This window comes from Loxodonta africana, chromosome 7, assembly GCF_030014295.1.
Source record: "Loxodonta africana isolate mLoxAfr1 chromosome 7, mLoxAfr1.hap2, whole genome shotgun sequence".
Classification (NCBI taxonomy): domain Eukaryota; kingdom Metazoa; phylum Chordata; class Mammalia; order Proboscidea; family Elephantidae; genus Loxodonta; species Loxodonta africana.
The window spans coordinates 21,534,940-21,545,764 of NC_087348.1; positions in this window are offsets into that span (position 1 = coordinate 21,534,940).

Genomic DNA, 10,825 nt, shown 5'->3' on the forward strand with positions numbered 1-10,825 from the left:
ATCTGCACATCAGGTAGCAGGGCTCTTGCTCACCAGCTGAAGATCAAAGAATCCCAAGATCAACAGGCAAGACTGCAGGCAAGCTGCTGGTTGAATTCCCAAGAACCAGAGGTCAGACAAACAGGATCCTGCTGCACCATCCAGAGCAAGAAAAATCCAAGAAACCTTGCTAGAATGCCCACTTATATTCCATGCAGGTCACACATGTCAACTGATAGGCTACTCACAGCAAGGAGGTGATCACAACATCGTAGGACAGCCATACCACTGAGACTCATGGCCCAGCCAAGTTGACACACAACCTTAACTGTCACACCTTATAAACTGTGATATTCTATGTGTAATGTTTTATTATAAATTTATATTTATCACAGTACAAATCTTTTTTGCACATTTTGCGATTTTAAGTATTCATAATGTATCCATTTATGCTTTTTTTTTGTTTATTTGTGATATATATTTATATTTTTTCCCAATGTTTAAGCACTCTCTACTAAATGAGAGTTTGGTAGTTTGAACCCACAAGCCATTATGGGGAGAAAGGACCTGGCCTTCTGCACCCATAAAGATTACATGCCTAGGCAACCTTTGGGTATTTTCAACTCTGTCTTGTAAGCTGCTATGAGTCTCAATCGACTCAAAGGCACCTAACAAAACACAAATTCTTTACTTATAGATATTTTGTTGTCTCCAACAGAACGTTGTCTGACATTCTTGCTTTGAGCATATCATCAGGGCAAGATGAGTTTCTGGAATCGGACATCATATTTGGTGAAATAGAGGACCAATTGGAATGAGGGAAGCCCTCCATGAGATGGATTGACATAGAGGCTACAACAATGGACACAAACATAACAAGGATTGTGAGGATAGCACAGGGCCAGGCAATGTTTTGTTCTGTTTTCCATAAGGTCACCATAAGCTATAGTCAACTCAATGGCAGAGAACAATAGCGACCTTTTGAGATGGACTTCTTTCACTTCACATGACTCTATTGAGGTTCCTCCTCGCTATTGGATGCATCAAAAATTTGTTTCCTTTATTGCTATTATCTCATGTATGGATTTATTAAAATTTGCTTAACAATTTACCCATAGCAAGGCATTCTGGGTTGTAAAAGTTTACAGAGTGAATTAGTTTCTATTAAACTGTTAGTACTCAAATTATTTTCTAACATTGGTTGACAACATTGTGAGTATCAGCACTTTTCCTTTTTTCACCCTAGGTTCTCTGCTTCCATTTGTCCATTTTTCCTGCCTTCTTACCTTTGCTTTTGGGCTAGTGTGCCTATTAGTCTCATATACAGAATTTAACTATGCATTACATCCCTCAATTGGGCCATTCTGGCCTTGGAAAGCTGTTAAATCTTTGGCTGAAGGATGAACCTCCAGAGTGACTTCAGTGCTAAGTCAAAAGGGTGTCCAGGCGCCATACTCAGAGGGTTTCTCTGTCAGACCAGCAAGCCTGGTATTTTGTGTGTGTGTGATTGTGAATTTTGTTCTACATTTTTCTCCCACTCTTTCTGAGAGCCTCTACTGTGATGCCTGTCAGAGCAGTTGGTGGCAGCAACTGGGCACTTTCTTGTATTTCTCAGCTCAGTCTGGTGGAGGTTGTAGTAATTGTGGTCCATGAGTCTTCTGGACTAATCTTTTCCTTGTGTCTTTGGTCTTCTTCATTCTCCTTTTGCTGCAGTCAGGATGGATTCTGTGAATGTATCTTAGATGGCCACTCACATGCTTTTAAGACCCTAGTCTCTACTCATCACAGTTAAATGTGGAACATTATCTTTAATAGACTGTTATGCCAATTCAGCTAGATGTCCCCTCAGATCATGGTGTCCTGCCCTCAGCACAGTAGTTCAGTCTCTGAAGGCATTTGGATATTTATGATGCTTCTGTGACTTTGCCTTAGTCAAGTGGTGAGGACTTCCCCAGTATTGTGTAGTATCTTTCACTTCACCAAATTTACCACTCCTCTGCTAATTTGTGTAAGGGTTATTGTGTTACTGTAGGTTTAATTTCCCTGGGTAAATGTCTAAGGGTGAGGAGTTTTAATTTTGACAAAGTCCAATTTATTTGTATTTTTCATCAATATATTTGCATGTAATAATTAATTCAGTAGATTTTATTTTTGAGTGGTATTCATTTTCTTGGATATATCACAATTTATTTGTTCATTCTCAAGTAGATGAACAACTGGATTGATTCTAGTTATTCACTATTACAAAGAAAGTTGCTATGGACATTTGCATACATGTCTTTATAAGCAAAAATGCTGTTACGTCTCTTGGTTAGATACATATGAATAGAATGCCTAAATCTCATTTCAAAACTATGGTCAGCCTTCTTAGAACCCAATGTTTGAAGCAAATTTTCTTAAAGTAATTAAAAAAAAATTTTAATTATCCCCTGGCAGTTTATGAATGTTCCAGTTCCTCCACATCCTTACCAACTACCTGATATTCTAATAGATGTAAAGAGGTGTGTCATTAAAGGTTTAACTTGAAATTCATTTATTAAGAATGATGCTGAGCATATTTATATGCTTATTTGCCAGCTGCATATTTTCTTTGGATAAGTTATTGCTTATTTTTAAGTCCATTGTTGTAAATGTCTTTTTTTTTTTTAGTTTTGAGAACTCTGTGTATATTATGGAAACAACTCATTTATTACATATGTTGTTGTTATTGTCAGGTGCTCTCAAGTTGGTTCCAGCTCATAGTGACACTGTGTACAACAGAACGAAACACTGCCCGGTCCTGCGCCATCCTTACAATTGTTGTTATGCTTGAGCTCATTGTTGCAGCCACTGTGTCAATCCACCTCGTCGAGGGTCTTCCTCGTTTCCACCGACCCTGTCTCTGCCAGGCATGGTGTCCTTCTCCAGGGACTGAACCCTCCTGACAACATGTCCAAAGTATGTAAGACGCAGTCTCACCACCCTTGCTTCTAAGGAGTATTCTGGTTGTACTTCTAAGACAGATTTGTTCGTTCTTTTGGCAGTCCATGGTATATTCAATATTCTTTGCCAATACCGCAATTCAAAGGCATCAATTCTTCTTCGGTCTTTCTTATTCACTGTCCAGCTTTCACATGCATATGATGCAATTGAAAATACTGTGGCTTGGATCAGGCACACCTTAGTCTTCAAGGTGACACCTTTGCTCTTCAACACTTTAAAGAGGTCCTTTGCAGCAGATTTACCCAATGCAACGTGTCTTTTGATTTCTTGACTACTGCTTTCATGGCTGTTAATCGTGGATCCAAGTGAAATGAGATCCTTGACAACTTCCATCTTTTCTCTGTTTATCATGATGTTGCTTATTGGTCCAGTTGTGAGGATTTTTGTTTTCTTTATGTTGAGGTGCAATCCATACTGAAGGTTGTGTGGTCTTTGATCTTCACTAGTAAGTGCTTCAAGTCCTTTTCACTTTCAGCAAGCAAGCTTGTGTCATCTGCATAACGCAGGTTGTTAATGAGTTTTTCTCTATATATCTATCATCTCTCTATGTATCTGTCTGTCTATCTATCTGTCACCTAATCTATCTCTCTATCTAGCTTGTATCTATTCCTGAACACCATGAGCAGAGCAGTCTCTGAGTAAACTATTAGCAAACAAATGTAGAAATTAAATTTCATAGCATTAATTATAAAAGTGAATACATGAAGACCATGTTTATGTCATATAAAACATATTAGGAATAATGATGGAAAGCAGATAGAATTGATTAAAAATGGGGCCTTGAAGATGTCACTAAAACCGTCTCAATATTTAAATTTTTACCTTTTACCTGTATTGAATCTTTCGACACCCATGCAATTCTTAGCATGGCATAGGGAGAGCAGCTTATAGCTTTCTCTCAGCGTTTAAGGCTATCCCTGATGAGATACCAAGGAATGTGTTAATTACGTCTGAAGCACTTGAAAACTAGAGTGTCTGTTAATTTTTTAAATAATTTATATTCACCAGTGATTAAGTTTCTTTGAGATATATTCCTTCATGTATTCTCAGTTAACTTTCAATTTGTCCCACCCAGGGATCTGGATTAAAATATTTTACCTTTAGCAGAGACCACTCAATATTCCCCGATTTCCATAATGTTGTCATACAGAATAAAATTAGTAAATTTCATTTTATGATATACCATTTCTTTGTGTTTTTCCTGTTTTCATTTTTTTTGTTTGTTATTACGCTTTAGGTGAAAGTTTACAGCTCAAGTTAGTTTCTCATACAACATTTATGCATATATTGTTATGTAACCCCAGTTGCTATAAATATAATGTTACTGCAAACTTCCCTTTTCCACCCTGGATTTCCTGTGTGAATTCCACCAGCTTTTGTCCTTTTCTGCCTTCTCATCTTGTCTCCGGACAGGAGATGCCCATTTAGTCTCATGTATCTGCATGAACTAAGAAGCACACTCTTCATGAGTATTATTTTATGTTTTATACTCCTGTCTAATCTTTGTCTGAAGAGTTGGCTTCAGGAATAGTTTTAGTTCTGGGTTAACAGAGAGTCCAGGGACCATGTCTTCTGGGGTTCCTCTAGTCTCAGTCAGAGCATTAAGCCTGGTCTTTTTTCATGAATTTGAATTCTGCACCTCATTTGTCCTCTGCTCTGTCAGGAACGCTCACTTGTGTTCCACGTCTGGGCAGTCATTGCTGGTAGCTGGGCACCATTTAGTTTTTCTGGTCTCAGGCTGATGAAGTCTGTGGTTTATGTGGCCCATTTTGTCTCTTGGGCTAATATTTTCCTTGTGTCTTTGGTGTTCTTCATTCTCCTTTGCTTCAGGTGTGTTGGGACAAATTGATGCATCTTAGATGGAAGCTCACAAGTTATTAAGTCTCTCAATGCCACTCACCAAAGTGAGATGTAGAACATTTTCTTAATAAGCTTTGTTACGCCAATTGACTTAGATGTCACCTGAAGCTGTTTCTCAGACACTCACCTCTACTACTCTGTTCCTTGAAGTGTTTGATTGTATTCAGGAAACTTCGTAGTTTTTGGTTTAGTCCAGTTGTGCTGACCTCCCCTGTACTGTGTGTTGTCCTTCCTTTCACCTAAGATAATTCTTGTTTACTATATAGTTAGTGAATTCCCTGTCCCTTCTTCCCTACCCTTGTAACCATCAAAGAATATTTTCTTCCGGGTTTAAACTTTTTCATGAGTGCTTACGAAGTGGTCTCATATGATATTTCACTCAGCATAATGCCATACTAATGTGGTCTCATACTAATTTCACTCAGCATAATGCCTTCCAGATTCATCTATGCTGTGAGATGTTTTGGGGATTCAACATTGTTATTTATTGTTGCACAGTATTCCATTGTGTGAATACAGAATAATTTGTTTATCCATTCATCTGTTGATGAGCACCTACACAGTCTGCATCTTTTTGTTATGGTGTACAGGGCTGCAATGAACATGGGTGTGCACATATCTATTCTTCTGACAGCTCTTATTTTTCTACTGTATATTCTAAAGAGTTTAATTACTGGATTGTATGGCACTTCCATTTCTAGATTTTCAGGAAGTGCTAAATCATTTTCCAAAGTAATTGTACCATTTTACATTCCCACCAACAGTGTATACAAGTTCCAGTCTGTCCACAATCTCTTCAACATCTATTATTTTGTGTTTTTTGGATTAATAATAGTCTTGTTGGGGTAAGATGGTATCTCATTTTAGTGTTGATTTGCATTTCCTTTTTTAATGTCTAAACACGATTGCAAGCATTTCCTCATGTACCTGTTAGCCGCCTTTTTGCTGAAGTGTCTATTGATAACTTTTGCACATTTTTTAAATTGGGTTATTTTTTATTTATTTATTTTTTTGTCATTTAAGCTTTGCAGTATATTCTAGGTTTTAGAGATTAGAGATTAGACCCTGTTCAGGTATATCGTACCCCCAATTTTTTTTCCAGTCTATAGGCTGTCTTTTTTCTCTTTTAGTGAAGTTTTTTGATGAGCAGAAATGTTTGATTTTTATTAGCTCCAGTTATCTACTTTCTCTTTTGGCGTTTTTGCATTGTTAGTAATGTTTTATATACTTTTTATGCCATGTGTTAGGGCCACTATCATTGTCCCTATTTTTCATTCCATGATCTTTATCATTTTATATTTTACATTTAGGTCTTTGATTCATTTTGAGTTAGTTTTTGTGCATGGTGTGAGGTATGGGTCTTTTTTCATTTTTTTTGCTGATGATATCCAGTTATATCAGCACCATTTGTTAAAGAGACTGTTTTTTCCCCATTTGTCAGTCAGACTTTGGGCCCTTGTGAAATATCATCTCCTGATAGGTGGATAAACTTACATCTGGATTATCAATTCTGTTCCATTGGTCTATGTATTTATTGTTGACCAGTACTAGGCTGTTTAGACTACAGTGGAGGTGTAGTAGATTTTAAAGTCACTTAATGTGTATCATCTCACTTTGTTCTTCTACTGTAGTGCTTTACTTATCTGGGGCCTCTCCCTTTTCTGTATGAACTTGGTGACTTGTTTCTCCATCTCGTTAAAAAATGCCATTGTGATTTGGGTTGGGATTTTATTTAATCTTTAGATCGCATTGGGTAGAGTTGATATTTTCACAGTGTTGAGTCCTCCTATCCATGACCAAGGTATGTTTCTCAACTCAGGTAGATCTCTTTTGGTTTCTTTTAACAGTGTCTTGTAGTTTTCTTTGTATAGGTCTTTTACATCTGTGGTTAGATTTATTCCTAAAGTATTTTATGTTTTGGGGGGGCTATTGGGAATGGTATTACTTTGGTGACTTCCTCTTCAAAGTTTTATTTGTTGGTGTCAGGAATCCAACTGATTTTTGTATGTTTATCTCATACATTGACCCTTTGCTGAAATCTTCTATTAGTTTCAGTAGTATTCTTGTGGATTCCTTGGGGTTTTCTGTGTATAAGATCATATCATCTGCAGATAGGAATACTTTTAATTCATCCTGTCCAATTTCGATGCCCTGGGGCCTCCAGCACAATGTTGAATAAACATGGTGGTGAAGTGCATCCTTGTCTTGTTCCTGTTCTCAAGGGGAATGATTTCAGACTCTTTCCATTTAGGATGATGTTGGCTGTGGGCTTTGCATAAATGACGCTTATTATGTTGAGGAATTTCCTTTCTTTTCCTATTTTGCCAGGAGTTTTTATCAGGAATGGATATTGGACTTTGTCAAATGCCTTTTCTTCATCAATCGATAAGATCATTTTTTTCTTATCTTTTGTTTTATTTATGTGTTGGATTACAATGACTGTTTTTCAAATGTTGAACCATTCCTGCATACCTAAAGCGAATCCCACTTTCTCATGGTGAATAATTTTTTCATACGTTGTTGGATTCTATTGGCTAGAATTTTGTTGAGGATTTTTGCATCTATGTTCATGAGGGATATTGGTCTGTAATTTTCTTTTTTTGTGGTGTCTTTACCTGGTTTTGGTACCAGATTTATGCTAGCTTCATAGAATAAGTTTGGGAGTACTCCATCCTTCTGTATTCTCTGCAATGTCTTTAGTAGTAGTGGTATTATCTCTTCACTGACAGGCCGGTAGAACTCTTTAGTGAAGCCGTCAGGGCCAGGGTTTTTTTTTGTAGGGTGTTTTTTAATTACCTCTCCATCTCTTCTTTTGTTGTAGGTTCATTTAGTTTTTTTACCTCTGTTTGTTACCTCTGTTAGTTTTGTTGTAGGTTCATTTAGTTTTTCTACCTCTGATTGTTACCTCTGTGAGTTTAGGTAGGTAGTGTGTTTTTAGAAATCTGCCCATTTCCTCTAGACTTTCGACTTCATTGGAGTAAAATTTTCCACAGTATTCTTTTACAATTCTTTTAATTTTGGTTGGGTCTGTTGTGATTTCGTTCATTGTTCATCTCATTTCTTTTTTGAGTTATTTGCTTCTGCAGACAGATAGGGTTAACTGTGCTGGTGGAACAAAAGAGCTGTTAAAAGATTGCCATCTAGAAGTTGGGTAAACAGGAACCACACTGGGTCAACATGAGATAAGGTTGAAACAACCCATAAATTACTATCTCCTTCTTAGTGTTTTTCTAGTCCCTTCCCTCTTTACAAGCTCCTGCATGCTCAGAAAAACCACTGTTGAACCTTCCTTATCATCCAAAGGGAAACCTCGATGGCACTGTGGTTAAGTGCTATGGCTGCTAACCAAGAGGTCAGCAGTTTGAATCTGCCAGGTGATCCTTGGAAACTCTCTGGGGCAGTTCTACTCTGTCTTATAGGGTCACAATAAATCGGAATTGACTCGATGGCAGTAGGTTTGGTTTTTTTGGTTTACCCTCCAAAGATGGCAATGTAGTGTCAAAGATCACTGCACTTGCACTGTATCCTATGACAAGTGATGCCAAGGGCTGCCGAGAGGACTCCGTCTTGAATGTCAGTGGGTTTCATCTTAGATTCCAGCTGTGCCTGCAACCTAATCAAAATTCACCGCCATTCTGAGAAATACATGTCCCTTTAAAGAAGCCCAATAAATATTCATTACTCTATTGTTTCCACCGAACCCATATAAACCCTAGCTTTTCTTCCCTTTTTCAAGTCAGCCTTTTGGAGAGGCTTAGTCCCCCACTCACTCCTTTTATTTGACTCAAGCTTCCTAGCGATAAATCTTGTCTTTCGCGTGTATTCTTACTCAGGAAAAGACAAGGACCCATTATGTCAGATTGGTGATTGGTAACACTTCCTCTTCTGTTGTTCTTTTGTCAGTTTGGCCAGTGGTTTATCAATAATGTTGATCTTTTCAAGGAACCAGATTCTGGTCTTATTAACTTTTTCAATTGTTTTTCTATTCTCTTTTATTTCTTCTCTAGTTTTTATTATTTCCTTTCTTCTGGTTCCTGTGGGATACTTTTGCTGATATTTTTCTATTTGTTCCCATTGTAGGATTAATGTTTTGATTTTGTCCCTTTTTTCTTTTTGGCTGTATGCATTTATTGCTATCAATTGACCTTGAAGCACTGCTTTCACTATGTAGGATGTGTTTTCATTCTCATTTGATTTTGTGAAATTCTTTATTCCTTCCTAAATTTCTTCTGTGGCACAGTAGTTTTTGAGCAACATATTGCTTAGTTTCCATGCATTTGATTTTTTTTTTCCCTTGCTTTTTCTTTTATTGACTTCAACTTTTATGGCTTTATGGTCAGAATAGGTGCTCTGTAATACTTAGATGTTTTGGATTCTGTTAAGGCTTGCTTTGTGGCCTAATATGTAGCCTATTCTGGAGAATGTTTCAAGTGGGTTGGAAAATAAAGTATACTTGGCTGTGGTTGGGTGCAGTGTTCTGTATATGTCTATGAGATCAAGTTGGTTCATTACGGCATTTGGATCTTTTTTGTCTTTATTGAGCTTTTTCTGGATGCTCTTTCTGTCCTTCACTGAAAGTGGTGTGTTGAAATCTCCTACTATTATTGTGGAGCTGTCTGTTTCTCTTTTCAATGCTGTTAGTTTGTTCTATGTGTTTAGGAGCCCTGCCATTGAGTGTATAAATATTTATTATGGTTATGTCCTCCTTGTGTATTGATCTTTTAATCACTATAGAGTATCCTTCCTTATCCTTTGTTGTAGATTTTGCTTTCAAGTCTATTTGGTCAAAAAGTGATGTTACTCTTGCTCTTTTCTGATTGCTGTTTGATTAATATATTTTTTTCCTTCCTTTGAGTTTTAGCTTGTTTGCATCTTTGTATCTAAGGTGTCACTTGTAGGCAGCATCTAGACAGATAACGTATTTTTTATCCATTCCGTTACTCTCTGTTGGTGCATTTAGTCCATTTACATTCATTCTAATTATAGATCGGTATGAGCTTATGAGCTTAGTGCTGTCATTTTCATGTACATTTTTGTTGTTGTTTGTTGACAGTTCCTTTATTTCACTTAATTTTTGTTTTTGGTAAATCTTTTTTCATTTATGTATTTTCTTGTCATCTTTTTCATTGTTGTTGATTTCGTATTTGCCAGTCTTTATGTTTTTCTTTTTTTTTTTTTTTTGATGTGTAGGATTGTTAATTTCCATTGTGGTTACTTTAATATTTACCTCTATTTTTCTAAGTTTAAACAAATCTTTTATTTCTAATATTGACTTGACTTTCTCTCCAAATGAAAGTTCTATGACTACATTTTTTAGCCCCTATTTTTGGTTTAATGTTGTCATCTTTTATATATTGACATCTCTGTTTCCATTTTTTCAGCATTTTAGGTCACATTTATTTTTGTGACTTACCTATCTGGATTGATATCTGTTTTTTTTCTGACCTGTGTTCTAATCTTGGGTTGTTAAGAAACCTGATGTTATTTATGTTCTAACCTGAGGACTCCCTTAGCATGTCTTGCAATTTTGGTTTGGTTTTTACAAATTCCCTAAGTTTCTGTTTGTTCTAAATTTCCCTAATTTTTCCATTAAATTTGAGAGACATTTTTGCTGGATATATAATTGTTGGCTTGTGATTTTTTTTTTTTTTTCCTTCAAGGCTTTATATGTCATCTCATTGTCTTCTTGCCTGCATGGTTTCTATCGAGTAGTCAGAGCTTAGTCTTATTAAATCTCTTTTACAGATGATTTTTGTTTATCCGAAGCTGCTCTTAAAATGCTCTCTTTATCTTTGGTTTTGGCAAGTTTGATTTGGTGACTTTCTTTTGGGATCTACCTTGTGTGAGGGTTCAAAGAGATTCTTGGATAGCTATCTTGTCATGTTTCACAATATCAGGAAACTTTTCTGTCAACAAATCTTCAACAATTCTTCTGTATTTTCTGTTATTCCCCCCGTTCTGGTAGTCCAATCAATTCTAGTTTATTCTCCTTGATAGAGTCCCA